This window comes from Ursus americanus, chromosome 2, assembly GCF_024610735.1.
Source record: "Ursus americanus isolate L20-20 chromosome 2, mUrsAme1.1.p, whole genome shotgun sequence".
Classification (NCBI taxonomy): domain Eukaryota; kingdom Metazoa; phylum Chordata; class Mammalia; order Carnivora; family Ursidae; genus Ursus; species Ursus americanus.
Genome location: NC_142128.1, coordinates 66,619,889 through 66,636,821, shown reverse-complemented (window position 1 = coordinate 66,636,821; position 16,933 = coordinate 66,619,889). Strand labels below are relative to the sequence as shown.

Genomic DNA, 16,933 nt, shown 5'->3' with positions numbered 1-16,933 from the left:
GTGTGATAAGAGCTGTGTGAGACAGGGCAGCCAAAGATCCAGAGCCTTGGGAGTTCAGAAAGGGGAGGGAGGCAGGCTGCAGGAAGACAGTACGGCTCCTGCGGGGTTGGGGCGCGGGGAAGGTTCTGAGAAGCGGTCACATGACTTGAGAGCCCTGTGAACAGACATGAAGGGCCCGGTTTCTTACAGCCTCTCCTGAGGGCATTCATGGGATACTAACGGATATGTGTTTTTGTTTTCCAGGTGGAGGAACAAAGATGACGGCAAATTCTTCGCTGCTCCTCTCCTGAGAGGTGGAATCTATCCCCCTCCGCCCCCCTGCCTCCCCAGCCAGGGCATCAGGACAGGCCTGTGACTTGGTTGGACCAAGAGAATGTAATAGAAGTGACGCTGTGTGACTCTGAGACTTGGGCATAAGAAGCCTTAAGGGGCGCCTGGCTGGCTCAGTGGGGGCAGCATGGGACTCTTGGTCTCAGGGTTGTGAGTTTGAGCCCCACGTTGGATGTAGAGACTACTTTTAAAAAGTTTCCAAAAAAAGCCTTCAGCTTCCACTTGGATCCCTTGGAATACTCTCTCTGGACACACGCCCTCTAGGAAGCAACTGCCACACTCCTGAGGGAAGTCCAGGCTCCATGAAAAGGCTACATGTAGGTGCTAACATTAACGGTCCCAGATTCACACCTGCACACACGCACACACGCACGCACACCTTCCATGGGGTCTGGCCTGATGGTCTTAGCCAGAAGTGACCTCTCCTTCTCCTGAATTCCCCTGGCACCAAAGACAGCCATGTGAGGAACCACCTTGCTTGCCTGGCCCAGTCGAGCCTTCAGACAACTACAAGGGCAGGAGACACCCCAGCTGAGCCCAGGTAACCCGGAGAACCCTGAGCGGTCACAATACATTGCTGTTCTAGCCACTACATTTCCAGGTGGTCACTAGGTAACCAGAGGACCGGGTGTCTTTCTCACTACCCTGGGTTGTTACTAGGGAAGGTGGAGCAAGGGGCACACTAGAAATGTTGGGGAAGAGGTGAGACGGACCTGTGAGTTGGGACAGGGAGGGGAGGGAACCAGGCGATCCCCCCCACTGCCGGTAGCCTCCAGCTTCCGCCTCCCCTCAGCCCTTCCCAACACGGAGCCAGATGAATGTAACTCATAACTCACTTTACCCCCCTGGGAAATAACTGGGGGAAATCAGTAACATAGAAAGATGTTTATAGCAGAGCTATTCATAATAGCAACAAATTGGAAACAACCCAAACTCCCAGTAATAAGAGACGAGCGGTATGGTGATGAAGTAACATGACAAAATTATTTACAGCTATTTAAAATGAAGCATTTATGGACCGTTGGCATACCCGGAAGTATTTGTGCAAAATAACGTTCAACCGAAAAAGAAATGCATGACCCAGGCCAATGACTACACACGAACTACAACTGTAAAAAGATTCACAAAGATGGGAAGGGCCCATGGAATAAGGCATTTGGTTTCACATTCACTCACACCCTTTTCAGAAAAAAAGCGTACGACTTTCCAAAAAGGCACCAAGTCAACCTCATAAATCCTAAAAATGGGGTCATGACGGCATGGGAATTAGGAGCCGACATTTTGGGAGACAGGAACATCTTTCTCTGTCACCCAGGGACAAAACCGCAGGTGGAGGGGAGGGCACTGGATGACAGGGATGGAGTGAGCAGGGACACAGCGAGCAAGGCTGTGGCATCCCCTCGGCAGGGTAGCTCAATGTTAGAAAACAAACCCTCGTGTTTGCTGACACAGTGCATGGAGAAGGACTCACACAAAAGCCACCCATTATCGCATAATTATTGTCTCTCTCGTGCCTGCAATTAACGGCTGTCTGAGAGGCGGCTGCCGGGGTACATAAATCTTCACCGGCATTAGAGTCAATCAGCCAGCCGGAGTGCCAATTAACAGGCCCGCTGCAGACACTCGGGTCCCCAGCGGCAACCGTGGGGAGGAAAGGGACAGGACAAGATAACACAGATCTTGGACGCACTCTTACCCCAGGAGCAGGGAAGGGACGCTTACAGTGACCTCCTGAGCCCTGGATAGAAGTCAGCCTTGCCCCCAAAAGAGCCAAGCTGGGCAAGCAGGTGCTCTGACCACCCCCCCCCCCCACCCAGTGCAAAGTCAGAGGGGTCTGTATGCATTCATGGGTCTGTCAGCAAGGTTCCTGGGGGCTGCCGCAGCTCCTGCACGGGGCAGCCCTTGGCCTGCGGGGGTCTGTGGAGGGAAAGAGATGCAAGAGAAACCTCAGAGGGGCTGTCACCTCCCGAATTACACAGGAGGAGAGAAACACAGGGCAGAGAGGAAGCAGGCAGGGAGCCATCTTGACTGACTGACGCTGAAACTGACTTACACTGGCCTTTGGCTACTTAAGCAGCAAGCTCAGAAACACAGGAGAGAAGCTAACATCGGAGAAGTCAAAGATGATCCTTTTGTCCAGAGGAGAAGGGCAGAAAAGCATGCGGCCGATGGCAGCCATCCCAAGTCCTCTCCCAGGGATTTGGGGAAGACAAGGGCGCCCTCCAGTCCCGCATGGCGTGCCCAGTGCCTGGCCATGGCACTGCACCAGCCAGCTAGGCCCTCTCTATGGACCACAGCCAGCAGAGCTCAGACTGTGGGACCAGAGCCCCCAGAAGACGCCTACCAGGCACCAGGGAGCCGATGAGATCAGAGGGGCAGAGCACGCATGTCAGAGATGATCTGGCCCAGTGGTTCTCGGTCCTGGCTTCACAGCGGAATGACCCAGAGCTTTTTTTTTTTTAAATTTTTTTTCCCCAGAGAGCTTTTAAAATACAAATGCCTGGGTACCACCCAGGATGGGGGTCTCTGGGGAGGGGGGAGGGAGGCCCAGGGACATGCATTTCTTTAATGCACCCAGGGGATGCTGATGACTCCAATTTCCTCCATTACAGAAGAGGAAACAGGGGTCTAGGGCAGTCATGCCTTGCCAAAGGTGACAAAGGCAGCAGAGAGCCGAGAGGGAACCGAAACCAGCTCATCTGATTATGGCGAGGCCGCCATTGCCCTCAATCACGCTGGTTGGATGGAGGCCCGTGTCTGACGGGGCGCGGCGGGGTCCGCTGTGAGCCTGCTGTGTTCTACGGGTTCATCCATGATTTGCATAAAGACTCAGAAGGCAAGCCCACCCCATTTTCTAGTGACAAAGCCTGGCTGGACGGCTAACACGCTTATGAATCAGGATTCCACACACCAGAATAATGGCCTAATATCAACAAAACAAAATAGCTCATAAATGTAAAAGCCTACACTGAACATTTAAACGATTCCAGCTGCACGGAGGATCCAAAGGTTTTGAAGTATGCTTCCAAATGGGGAGCACGCACGGTCTGTATTTTCTTAAAGGGCATGAGTGTTTTAGAAAAACCATACTGTTGGCATTCCGAGAGGCAGACAGAGAATGTGGATGGTTTGTGATCGAATATCCTAGAAAGAGTTTTATGTCTGTCCCCAGGAGCCTGGTCAGTAGGACAAATTTCAAGATCTTGGAAGATAGGATTCTTCCCTCCCTGGCCCTCGTTCCTCTCCCAAGCTGAGTAACAGTACAGGGCAGAACTTCTCAAATTTTACTTTATTTTATTTTTTTATAGATTTTATTTATTTGAGAAAGAGAGAGAGTGTGTGAGCAGGGGGAGGGAGAGGGACAAGCAGAGTCTGCGCTGAACGTGGCCCAACACAGAGCTCGATCTCATAACCCTGAGATCAGGACCTGAGCCAAAATCAAGAGTTGGTAGCTTCACCGACTGAGCCACCCAGGCGCCCCTCAAATTTTAACGTACATACAAGTCACCTGGGAGATCGTGCCAAATGTAGATTCTGATTTGGCAGAGGTTAGGAGTGAGACCTGAGATTCTGCATTTCTAACAAGCTCTCAGGTGATGTAGACACTTCTGGTCCACAAAGAGGAAGGTTTCAGAGGGTCTCAGAAGTTTGCCTTGAGACCAGGCCTTCTGGACAGGCTTGAGGCACCTGTGTCCCTTCTCCTGTAAGCCTGGGAAATAGAGCAGCTGGATTTGGAGGGAAAGAAGACCCGGCCATACGTGCTCAGCTCACTGGAGAAGCAAGTGCGCCAGATGAACAGAGAAGAGTGAAAGGGACCCGCTGAGAGAGAAAAGAGCCGTCGGGAGGGGAATTTCATTTCAGGCCAGTGTGGGTCAAGAGATTTTCCAAATAGAACACCCACTGCAGAATGGTATTATCAGAAGGACCCGCTGCATCAATGAGGGTTTGTGTGTGCTTGGAACCGATGTGGGGACGCTCCGGCTCCCCCGACACTGACCTTCCCGCTAACTCACATCTGATCTCTTATGTAGGACAGAGAAGGTCTAAATAGCTGTTCCTGGGAAAATAACCTGAGGATTTCAGTACAGTGAGCTCCATTTCAATACCAGTGATTTGCAAACTTAGTCTGAGGTAACAGAAATAGATTGTCAAGTAGAGGGCATCTGAGTGCCATTGAATAGACCACATCTGGAGTACTGTATTCAATTCTAGACAGTTTAAGAGAAGGAAAGCTAACACGTGCCAAGTGACTTGTTGCCAGGCCCTGTTCTAAGCTTTTTTTTTTTAAACATTTTTATTCATTTGGCAGAAAGAGAGAGAGAGAGAGACCACAGGCAGGGGGGAGCAGCAGAGGGAGAGGGGAAGCAGGCTCCCTGCTCAGCAGGGAGCCCGATGCAGGGCCCTGATGCCAGCACCCTGGGATCACAACCTGAGCTGAAAGCAGACACTTAACGAACTGAGCCACCCAGGTGCCCCGTAAGCTTTTTTTTTTTTTTTAAGATTTCTATTTATTTTAGGGAGAAGGAGAGAGAGACTCTCAAGCAGGCTGCCCGCTGAGCGCAGAGCCGATGCGGGGCTCGATCTCATGACCCTGAGATCATTACCCAAGCCGAAAACAAGAATTGGACACTTGACTGACTGAGCCACCCAGGCACCCCCTGTTCTAAGCTTTTTACATGCGCTCATTGGCTTAACCCTCTCAACAACCCTATGAGGTAAGTGCCATCACTGCTCCCATTTTACAGATGCATAAACTGAAGCTCCGAGAGGTTAAGGATTATAACCAGGGTCACACAGCCGGCAAGTGTAAAGTCAAGTGCTGGCCGAGGCAGACGGCCCCAGAGCCTATATTTTTCCTACTGTGTCATACTGTCTCTCGACACTTGTCCGTTTGACTCTGAAAACCAGAGCCAAGACAAGTTTACCAAAGGGTAGAAGACCAGTTCAAGTCCAGCATTAAGGAAGGATACGAGCTGAAGCTGTCCAACACTGGGCAGTGCTTCCCAGAGCAGTGCCGCTAGTCACCGGGGGAATCCAGCGGCGCTGGCTGATCACGTGTCTGGGACACTGGAAAGGTGACTGCTATTTGCAAGAAGCATCGGACCAAGGCTGAGACTCCAGGTCTCTCTCCTGTCTTGGTCTGTCTAGAAAAAAGACTCTCACACCCGAGTGCAGTGTTTATAATGAGCTACATTTAGCCCGGACTTGCTCACAGATTCTGGTGTGTGCGATGGAGAGAAAGTGACAGCAATGCCCAGACGACAACCTGCCCAGGATGGCTAAGAAATTGAGCCAGACGAAGGATTGTGGGAAATATGCAAATGAGCCGCTTCTGACATCTCCTTCCCCTGACCTGTTATAAGGTTCTTGTGGGAGTGATAAACTCCTCTAAGCTGGCTGAAAATAGCTTGCTCCTTCTCAAAGAAATATTAAAAATATACAGTCCTCATAAAAAGAATGAAAGAGGTTCGGTGTTTCCTAACCCACACTATACTGTAGGCCAGCACCTTATCTACGTTACCTGAGTCCCTCCCCCCCCCCCACCTGAGGGACAAAGCCATGTCTCCAAGGAGAAAAGCAGAGAAGGATGGAGAAGATACCCTCAAATTCTACCCTGTCAATCCTTCAGCCAATGACTGGGAGACAGAGATTCCGGCTCTGAGCCAGAAAGTGAAGAAATCTGACATCTCAGCCCACAGAAAGATCTGGGCTGAGAGCAGCTTCCTATCTTTTTCGTATCATATCTCTTGCACGTTGCCCCATCCCCAAGCATGATGCCCAGCGAAGGTGGGGAAGGTGTGGTCAAGGACAGCTATTTCCAGGCGTTATGCTAGTCACTGTGAAGAGACACAAGTTTATCAGAGAGAAGGACGTATGTGAATGAAAATATTTCAGAACAACTTCTATTTCCAACTGGCTGTTTCAACCAATAAAAGCACACTTTTAAAAATATAACTTAGTAAGTATAAGCGTGACCGACTTGGTTCTGACAACACCAGCTTTGGCAGAGCCTGGGCCCAACCAGGAGGCTTTCCGTTTAGATTCCACAAAGTTTCTCCTGAGTTCTGGACACTGTCTGTCGCTGTTCATGCCCCTTCCGCACCCGTGGGCGCTCGGCCTTGCCTGCAGTACAACCTCACCCACGGACCTGGTCACACAAAGTGACCCCGATGATACAGGCTATCAGGGCGGGGTGGAAACATTTGCGAAAAGAAAGAAAAGAAAGGGAAAAGAAAGGCCTGAGTCAAGCCCACTCTGTGGGATTAAGCTGGGTTTAAATGAGGACGTCGGGTTTCTGGATTCAGAGAAGGCCTGCACCCCGAAAGGAGCTTGCTCTGTTTGATGACCCCCTCCTTCAGCTGTGTGTGGCAGGAGGGAGCTGTAAGAACACTGGATATGCTCTCTGATTCTCCCTCCCAGAATCCTCCAGCTCTGCCTCCGAGCCTCTGCCTCAGCACCTTGGTGACTTTCTTTCTGCAGGGTCTGAAGGGCCCCTCGGTCAGACCAAGAGCAGCTGACGCCCCCCCTCCCCCCGCCGCCACCATATGCGCGCGCTCCCGCTGCTCCAGGTGGCAGCAGCTACCCCGGCCTCTCCAGCGACACAGGGTCTGGGCATCTGGGGAGAGGAGGCCAGCGGGGCGGCCCTGAGCACCCACAAATGAGCCAGGACTATTGGGGGTATCACGACAAAGTAGAGCCAAACGAGGAGTCCCATGCTACCCCCTCCCGCCATCTCCATGACCTCAGCGCAATCCAATAGGCTTGCATCCAAGCTTGGGTCACACGAGGGGTAAGGAGAGAGTTCGGGCAGGAAATAGGGACACATCCACAAATCCTAATTCTGCTTCTTCCCCCACCGTTCAGTGTGGTCTGGAGTAAATGGCCCATCGTCTAAGGAATACAGGTTCTTCACAGACAAAGAGTTAAGTCACCCCGGACAAGCTGGAAGGAATATACTATATAGTATACTGGGAGCATGCACTCTGCATGTACACTCTATACGGGTGCAGAGATAAGGGGTCCCTGTTAGATCCTCCTCCAACTTCACCTCTGAATCCGTCTACCTTCAAGCAAAGGCCCCGTCTCCTTGTATGATCCTAGGCCCCAGATTCTTCTTATTGGGAACCCGTCTCCCCAGCCTCTATTCACCCAGCCTCAGACAGAACCTTCCATCCCACTTGAGTTCCTGGTCACACACCCATCACCCTGGCCTGTCCCATGACAAAGGTAACAAGAGCCTGGACGGGATACCTCTGACCGCTCTCATTTTGACCGCTGGAAAGGCTGGCGTTCACATCGGCAGGTGCTGAATAAATTACGATTAAGCCCAGAGAGCCAAGGACACAGCAAGCTTGAAGTGCACCATGTCTCTGGCTTCCCAGAGCCACAGCCCGTGTCCCGCAAGCCCCACCACGCTACTCCTCAGCCCCCGCCCCGGGCACTTGGCAGGTTAGGCAGCTTTTTGTGCAGTGGGCGACACGTAGGAGCTGAAAAGGGAATACGCCCAAACGGAAAGGAAATGGCTCTCTGCTGTAAACGCCTTGCCCGTTCTTCTGTTTACAAAGGGCAAAGTCTGTGGAGGGAAGGGACAGGACTGCACTGTTGACTGAGCCCCACAAATGGGAAAACCAAGTCCTGAGAGGTCGAGAAACAGGCTAAATTCTCCCAGCATGGTTGAAAACAGAACCCAGCAGTATGGATTCCTCCACGTGCTCCTCATTCCTATTCCAGGCCTTCTCCTGAATTTATCACAGTCAATATGTACAGGGGTAGCGTTCTACCAGAGCCGCTCATGCCCTCCCCTCTCCAGCCGCTCCTAACCTCGGCCACCTGGTACTAAGCTCTCCCCCAGCCAAACCTACTCTGTGGTCAAGTCCACACTTGGCGGGCCTCCTGCCAACCGTCATTTCTGTTGTAGTACAGGAGATAGACAATTAAAAGCTCTGCTTCTCAGGGGACTGGCTTCAGTCTTTCCTGTCAGAAAATCTTCCAGAAGCCTTTAGGCCTTGGCCCCAGGACCCTGACACGGGATCTTTCCTCACAGCTACACCCAGCCCGGCTCAACAACCAGAACAGCTCGTTGGGAGGGACGAGCTCCAGTGCAGTGAACCCCCCACCCACCCCCCGCCACAGGCCGTCCCAGACTCACTCCCTCGCAAACCCTGAGGCGAACACACAGGTGGCTTCAGACTCAGCCTCATCTCTCCATAGCTCTCCTCAGCACCCAGCCTCTCCCCTCCCTGCAACAGCAGACAAGAGGCACTGAGTTCTGGTCTCAGCTCCGGGCCCTCGATTTTGAGGTGGCAGGGACAAATCCTTTTGGGTCTTTAGATCCCAGTTTGCCCCCTCTAAGAAGAATCCTACGGCACCTCTCACAGCATCAGATTAAGTACACACAGGGATGCCCCATGACCCTGAGCCATAGAGACCCACGTTCAAGCCTTGGCTCTACAACTCTGGGCAAATCGCAGGGATGACCTCCGATCGGTGACCCTGGGTAAGTCGTGTGACCTCTGAGCCTCCATTACCTCCCAGACTAGAATCGCAAGGTTCCAACCAGATGACATTACACATGGAAGGTGAGAGAAGCCTGAGGTCCTACACACACCCTACGGAACTTTGGTTTCTATTCTCTCTCCATGCTTCTCACACTGACCCATCGGTGGGCGTGAAATCAAGCTCAAGAGTCAAGACTTTTTTTTTTTAAACAAAACAGGCCAGACTAGACTAAAATACAACAGGAAGCTAGCGTGTAAGGGTAGCTTACACATGTAAGGGTAACAGTCATGTATTCACTGGGTCCTGAGGGAAAAGGTATTTCTACTGGTTGCAGTAAAAGATTTCAGTTAGGTCTTACACTTTGAAAACTTCCTTGCGGACGTTCCCACTTGTAAAAACTTGATTCCTGCCCCCAGCAGACTGGGATGGTAAACTCCTTGAGGGTGAGAGCCATGTCTCTGGGTTCTCAAGAATTCCCATCCTCCCACCGCCCCCATCCCCTGCCACAGGGACCAGGGTGGGCCCCAGATACAAGCCCTTGGCAGCTGGAAAGCAACCACGGAATAGAAAATCAGCATGGAAGGAGAGCAGGAAACCACCATTACCAGTGCCAGCCACTGTCCCAGACAATGTCCCTGGAGGTCCGTGTTAGCACCTCCATTCTACCGATGAGGAAACTAGAGCTCAAAGAGGTCAAGTTGCCCAGGGGGTGGGGGGGCCAGGATTGAGATCCGGGTTCAGATGGTCGTGGCCTCCCCTCAGGACCTCACTGACTTTCACTGCCCCGGAGATCCTGCCCAGCCCTATCAAATCTTCCAAACATCCTGCACTGGCCAAGACAATTCACCCCACAAAACACGCACACACACACACACACACACACACACACACGCACGCACACGCATGGCAGGAAACAACACCACATCCTTTCCTACCTGCCTTTCTCGGGCTTTCCCAATCCCATGAGGGAGAGAGGAGAGGACTGTGCTGGGGGCATCTGGGATTTGTCTTCGTCTTGGTCCCGCCCTTGTCCTTCTCTGCCTCTTTGAGGCTGATTCCCCCCAGCTCCCCACCCCCTCCCCCAATACCAGCTAACTGGTTACCCGGGCAACCCAGCTGGGAGGCTGCCAGTTACCACGGCAACCCAGCATGGCCGCCAGGCTGCCTTGCTGAGGAAGGTCAGGGGACCAGTCAGGCGACAGAGCCCTGGGATGTTGCCGGCAGGACTGGCCTGGGCCGGGGCCTACGTGCCTGAGGGAATTAAGTTCCTGCTGTCAGGGGACCACGTCTTAGTCTCCCTGAGGCCGGCTCCCCCTGTTCGGGGCAGCAGCCACAGGCCGCCCTTCCCCACCCCCAACAGAGTTCTGGAGCGAATCTCAGACCGAGCTCAGCCTAACCCCGGGCCCCCCTCCCCCATCTTCCTTTCTGAGCATATCTGGGAGTCAACATGCATGCAACATGTGTGTGTCTGCGTGCAGATGTAGTCTCTCCGTGAAAGACGTTGGTAATAATGAGAGAGCTAATCTTTTCTAGAACTTACTATGTGCCAAGCCGTCCTAGGGGCCTGGTGTGAAGTCTCTCCACTGCCCCATACAGGTGCACTGTCCCCACTTTGCCGACACGGCAGCTGAGACTTGGAGTAGTGAGGGGACAGGTGGCACAAGTAGTCACTGGCATAGCAAAACTCTGTGGCTCTGCTTCTGAAATTCCTTGAGCCCCCGGCTCCTGCCCCTCCCCCACCAGCCACCCCGCTCCTCAAGGACACATTTTTAACATTTATTAAAAGATCATTCAGGGGGCGCCTGGGTGGCTCAGTCGTTAAGCGTCTGCCCTTGGCTCAGGGCGTGATCCCAGGGTCCTGGGATTGAGCCCCGCATAGGGCTCTTCTGCTGGGAGCCTGCTTCTTCCTCTCCCACTCCCCCTGCTTGTGTTCCCTCTCTCGCTGGCTATCTCCCTCTCTCTGTCAAATAAATAAATCTTTAAAAAATAAAAATAAAAAATAAAGAAATAAAAGATCATTCAGTGTCAGACGTTTTCTTCATATTATTTTATTTCATTCCGTCCTCACCCCCGTGAAGGAGGCTTTAGTGCCGGTGAGAAACTCATGAGCTCCAGCTTCAGGCCTCTTCCTTGGGAATCCTTTCTCTCCTGGGAGACTCCACCGCTTTCTTTCTTGGCCACCGACATATGTAGCATATGTCTCTATCACATACAGGACAATTATTTGCTCACACGTTTGCTCCCTTACTAGACTGGGAATTTAAAAATTCATTTTTGCAACCTCGTACCTGCCCGGTACAAAACGAACATACGGTAAATATTTGCCAAAAGAAAGTGGTGGGGCCAGGATTCCCAGTCCTATTCATCTGTCCATGCCATGCTCTCTCTACTGCATGACCCTGTCTCACTCATGCACTCATTCATTCATTCATTCATTCATTCATTCATTCATTCGAAAAGCAGTTACCAAACTCTGCCTTGTGCCCAGCTCTGTGCGAAACATCACGAAGACAAAGGCAAAGACTGTCTCTCGCCTGGCAGCAACTCAGTCTGCTGGAATGAGGCGCAAGGCTGAGGAGCACAGGAAATAAATGCCCCCCATACCCACCATCAAAGACTTTCTCATGACCGTTTCCTTGAGCCAAATTCCTTCCCACCCAAAGCCCCATATAACCAACCAACGTTTATGGAGCACCTGCTGTATGCCAATGCGCTCGAATCAGCCGTGGTTTGGAGGAGAGCGAGCAGGGTGAGCAGACCAGGAATTACCAGACAGGGGGCCAGGGACACTGAGACCGTACAACCCCATAGGGCTCTCACCTGTGATGTGATAAAGCAGTCTCACACGGCACGGCTTTAACTCGTACCCACTTCCTACCTGAGCTCACGTGAGCCCGGGTGTTGCAGGCGGGGCAGGAATCGTTACTCCCATTTTTGAGATGAGGAAATCGAAGCTCAGAAGGGGAAGAGCCGGGCGCCTGGGTGGCTCAGTCAGTTAAGCATCTGCCTTTGTCTCAGGTCATGATCCCGGAGTCCCAGGATTGAGCCCCACATCAGGCTCCCTGCTCAGCGGGAAGTCTGCTTCTCCCCCTCCTCCCCAACCCCTGCTTCCGTTCCCGTTCCCACTCATGCTCTCTCTCAAATTAATAAAATCTTTAAAAAAAAAAGGGAGAAGGGCACTGGATTAGAAGGAGGAACTGGGCTCTAGACCTCACCCGTGACACTAACAAATGTACGTGTCGGCACACTCCCACCCGCCCATCCCACCTCGCCAAGAGTAGGTTTTCCTTCCCCACAACGACCTCTTCAATTCTTCAGCCTGGCAGCCACAGTTCTAGGTGGAGGCAAGCAGGCCTGGATGTCTCTGGATGGCCCAGTGATGCTAATGAGGACCCAGGAACCAAGCAAAATCAGAAAAATGACCTCACCACCAGAGGCCGGGGTGCACGGAACAGGCTAATTGCAAGCATTAGGCTAATGAAAAGCAAATTGGCCCCTGCAATTATAGACTCAGGTTTTCTGGTAATGATGAGCCAGACAGGGTAGACATGGTGACATCAGAGCTAAGGAGGGACCTCACCTCCTCCATGGAGGGGTGCCGAGGCCTTGTAGGAGTCAAGCCTGAGCGTCCAAGGATGTTTATCAGATCAGCAATGATGTGCCCGCCTTATTTCCTGCATTCACATAGTCAAGATCAACCCTTAAGAGAGACTAAATAAATGGGGGAGGAGGATTTGACAGTCGCCATAAATACCATCAGCCCTAAACACATTTCTTACCAACCCACCTTGGTTCCGGTTTGATCTTTGAGTTAAAGCACTGCCTTCTGATATACATTGTTCAAATACACACATTGAACAATAACTGGCATTTGGATAATTAACGGCAGTTTGCAAAACATTTCTATATAGAGAGATATATAGAATATATGTTACTATATATATTACTAGTATATTACATATATTATTATATTATATATTATAACATATATTATAGATATTACAAATATATATATATTACTATCCTAGCGATCAACTAGTTAAATGGCTAGTGATACTAACCCATTTTTCAGAACAGGAAACAGAAGTTCAGAGAGATTAAGTGACTTGCTACAAACCACATAGCTGCTAATTTGGACCAGGATTTGAATCTATGTCTTCAAGTTCCAGATGGGCCTTCTTTCCACAACCCTGGCAGGCAGCATACCCACTCTCTCTTACTAACACATAGACCAGAATTAGTTTATCAGATTAACCAGCGCTACTCTGGGAAGCGCAGAGAGGGCTCCCAGCAATGCGGCACCCTCTGGATAGATGTGACAAGGAGGGGTCAGTAAGGACATGCGCAGCGGGAAGAGGGCTCCAGTGCAGAGTCCTGTGCGCAGAAGATCCTGGAGGAGCCAAATCCCCTTCATCCAGGCACCTGCCAGAAGACCCCAGAAGTGTGACATTCCAGGGGATCGTCCTGGGAACGGGGTGTGGCCTTCTCACCATGTTGTGTGCTGGTGGGACCGCACCGCAAGTGTGAGGCTCCAGGAAAGCCTGAGAAAGGAAGTGGGGCCATTGGAGGAATAGGGGCATTTAGCCCAGGACAAGGAGACCTGGGGGCTTGGAGGGAGGGAAATCGGGACACCATGTTCAGATCTCTGTGTTGCTCACACACACCTACGACAGTAAGATACTAAGAGCAAACACACGTGTCGCTCTGCTCGGCGTGATTCTACCTGCTCTATCGATGTGACCTCATCTATCTTCACAAGAGGTGCATGCAATAGGTGACACTGTTACCTCCGTCTAACAGATGGAGAAACTGAGGCACAGAGGGATTTCTAAGTCACTGTCAAGGTCCTATCGCTGGTGGATGACAGAGCCCAGATTCAACTGGAATTCCACCCCCACCCCGCCACCCCCATCACTGCCATCTTGACAACTGCACTAAACTGCCTTTTAGGAAAAGCCAAAGATTCGAACACACAAATGACAACAGATGGGCTATTCATACTTTAAAAACCTCTTTTTCAAACCTTAAATCTCACTCCTAATCAAACAAATGTGTTAAAACAATGAAGCAGCGATGGATTAAAGCAATGAAAGTGTTATAATGTTCAATGCCGACGCTCGTCTAACAAAACGCATTCTCAAACACAACGGCCGGGAATGTAAATTAGTAATTTCCAACAAAGAACTTGACAAAATATGTCAAAATATTTTAAAACACAGTAATTCCCTCTTGGTGGGAATGCAAACTGGGGCAGCCACTCTGGAAGACAGTAGGGAGGTACCTCCAAAAGTTATAAATAGAACTGTGCCACCATCGAGCAATTGTCCTACTGGGTATTTACCTAAAGAATACCAAGATACTGATGCGAAGGGACACAGGCACCCCTGTGTTTTTAGCAGCATTATCTACCATGGCCAAACTATGGAAACAGCCCAAGTGCCCATCCATAGCTGAATGATGGATAAAGAAGAGGTGGTGTATATGTATAACGGAATACTACCCACAAGAATGAATGAAATCCTGCCATTTGCAAGGACATAGATGGAGCTAGAGAGTACAATGCTAATGAAATCAGTCAGAGAAAGACAAAGACCATATGATCTGACTCATATGTGGAATTTAAGAAACAAAACAAATGAGCAAAGGTGAAAAAAAAAGAGAGAGCAACCAAGAAACAGATTCTTAACTATAGAGAACAAACGGGTGGTTATCAGAGGGGAGGTGGGTGGGGAATGGGTGAAACAGGTGATGGGGATTAAGGAGGGCACTTGTGATGAGCACCAGGAGATTAAAATAAAAACTTTCAAAAAATAAAATAACACAGCAATTCCATTTCTAGAAATGTAACCTAAGGAAAAAATCACAGATATATGCAAAGTTTCAGATATTTATATGTTCACTGCAGCGTTGCTTATAAAAGCAAAACACGGGAAACACCTAGTTTAACAAGGGGGTCAATTAAATAAATAGAATAGATATATAATGAAACACTAGGAAGCCACTATGTAAGTGACAAGAATATATACTTGGTCCAAATTTTATAGTACGTGTGTGTATTGTGATAATATAAAAACCTATATGTGTCAAAATGGTAAAATTACATACCAAACCTCTGAGACAATTATGGGCAATTTTAATCTTTTCTCTATATGTTTTTCAATTTTTTTTAATGACTGTGTATTCCTTTTCGACTCAGAATCGTAATTTTTTTAATGTATATACTCTATCGCCATAGTTCTACATCTTGGGAGTTATCCTAAGGAAATAATCCAAAATGCAAAAAAGGCCTTTTGCACACAAATGTTCATGTTGTGTTATTTGTAAAAGGAAAATAAAGGTAACAACCTACATGTCCCAATACGAAACTGGTTACATAAAATACGTTCCACCCACGCATTATTATATGCTATTTTAATATGAAGAAACCCATCTTTATCACCACGGGGAAGACAGCTGACTTGCTTTGTGCTGCTTCAAAGAATCGGAACCGAAGGGCAGACCTTGGAAGTGGGCGGATTTTGATTCCATACAGAAGAATGTTCTAACCGTGGAGCAGGCTGCCTGGTGAGGTAATGAGCTCCCCGTCGCTGGAGGCTGGTGTTCCCAGCAGGGAGGGAACAGAGGGCTCGTCTGGGCTTGGAGGGAGGCTGGACCAGACGGTCTCGGGGGGGCATCGGGAGGTGTGGATGCCGAGCAAGAGCCCACCTGGACTGAAAGACCACCAAGGGAAGGGCCCCACTCAGCCTGCCTCGAGGCCTCTCCATCTCTGTTCCACATTTGTTTCTAAATGTTTCCCAACCAAACCGTTCTTTCCTCTCTAAATGTTTTTTTAATTGCTTGGAGACTGGCCTGCTAAAGCCCTAATAACGCACTGGCTCCCAGACCTCCTTAGCCCGCAGCTCAATCCACTGCGCAAAACCTCTGACAGCCAGAAGTCTCGGCCCCGAGGATCAGCAAGCTCTCCCTGACACCCAGCGGCAATCTTCTTCCTCCTGACCCTCCCCTGGGGGACCCACATGGATCGGGTCCCTGCCAGGTGCCAAGCTCAGTGCCAGTGGCTTCGGGGAACCTCACTCCAGGCCAGCAAGGAAGACGGGAAGCGCGCTTCTTCACGCTGGCCTGGGCCCCCTCTCAGCTCAGCTTCCCCTGCCCGCTGCCCTGGGCCCCACGAGCTCCTACTTCCGTGCCCCCCGAGGCCACAGGCCTGGCCTGGGCAGGCTGTGATGTCAGCCTGGGAGCCAGGGCCGGCTGCCCCACTCGCCGACTTCCTCGGTAATTAATTACTTCATTTACAACGAGCAGGAAGAATCCGACTCAATAATCTAGGCAGACACGTTAAAAGTAATTATCTGTGTAATGCGTCCTGCACCGTCACCTTCCTGCGAAGACGGAAAAAAAGCTGAACCCGGCAAAAAAAAAAAAAAAAAAAAAAGCCCCCATTGTCTCAAGCCTGTGCAGCCGCCCGCCAGGATTAATTACACACCAGCACTAACACAGTTATCACCTCGCCACTGATTGGAAAACCAAGGACTTTTAATAATTCATATCTGCAGCCCAGCACTCTGCGCCCTTGCGAGGAGACACAGAGAGCCGCCTGTTTTCCGTAAGGGAGCCCGGTGGCGGTGCCAGGCGACCTGCCCCGGCCCCTCCTGCCGCCCCCCCACCTGAGGTGGCTCCCAGCCTCAGGCCACTGCCCCGTCCTTCCAGGAGCCAGTAGCCGCTGCGTGGGAGAGAGGAGCTGCGTCTCTATGGGACCTCCCCCACCTCCTCTCCGCCCCCGGAATCTGCTCAGTCTCCTGCCCAAGCCGAAATGCAGCTGCTCCGAGGTGGAAGGCCGCAGAAAACCTCCCCAGCTCCATGCTCCCCCCCACAGGGGCCTGGAAGCCAGGATTTGGGGGATTTGTAGGGCGGGTGCCTATGATCAGAACAAGGCCATCTGGACAGCAAGCTCAGGCCGAGACAGGCCCACAGGGCTCCCACCCCAGGCATTCAGGAGAACCCCCTCCCCAGGGAAGCAAGCCCCCCAAACTACCAAATTGAGGGCGAGGGGTCTATAGGGGTAGAGGAAGAATGGCAAGCTTAAAGACCTCCACCCTCTCTGGCT

General features: G+C 51.0%; 1 protein-coding gene across 14 annotated transcripts in view; it reads right to left on the bottom strand.

The window, feature by feature from the left end:
- The window catches only part of PLEKHA6 (pleckstrin homology domain containing A6), a 135,433-nt gene that overhangs the window by 99,127 nt on the left and 19,373 nt on the right, over window positions 1-16,933 (bottom strand). The gene's annotated exons all lie outside the window — the stretch shown is intronic.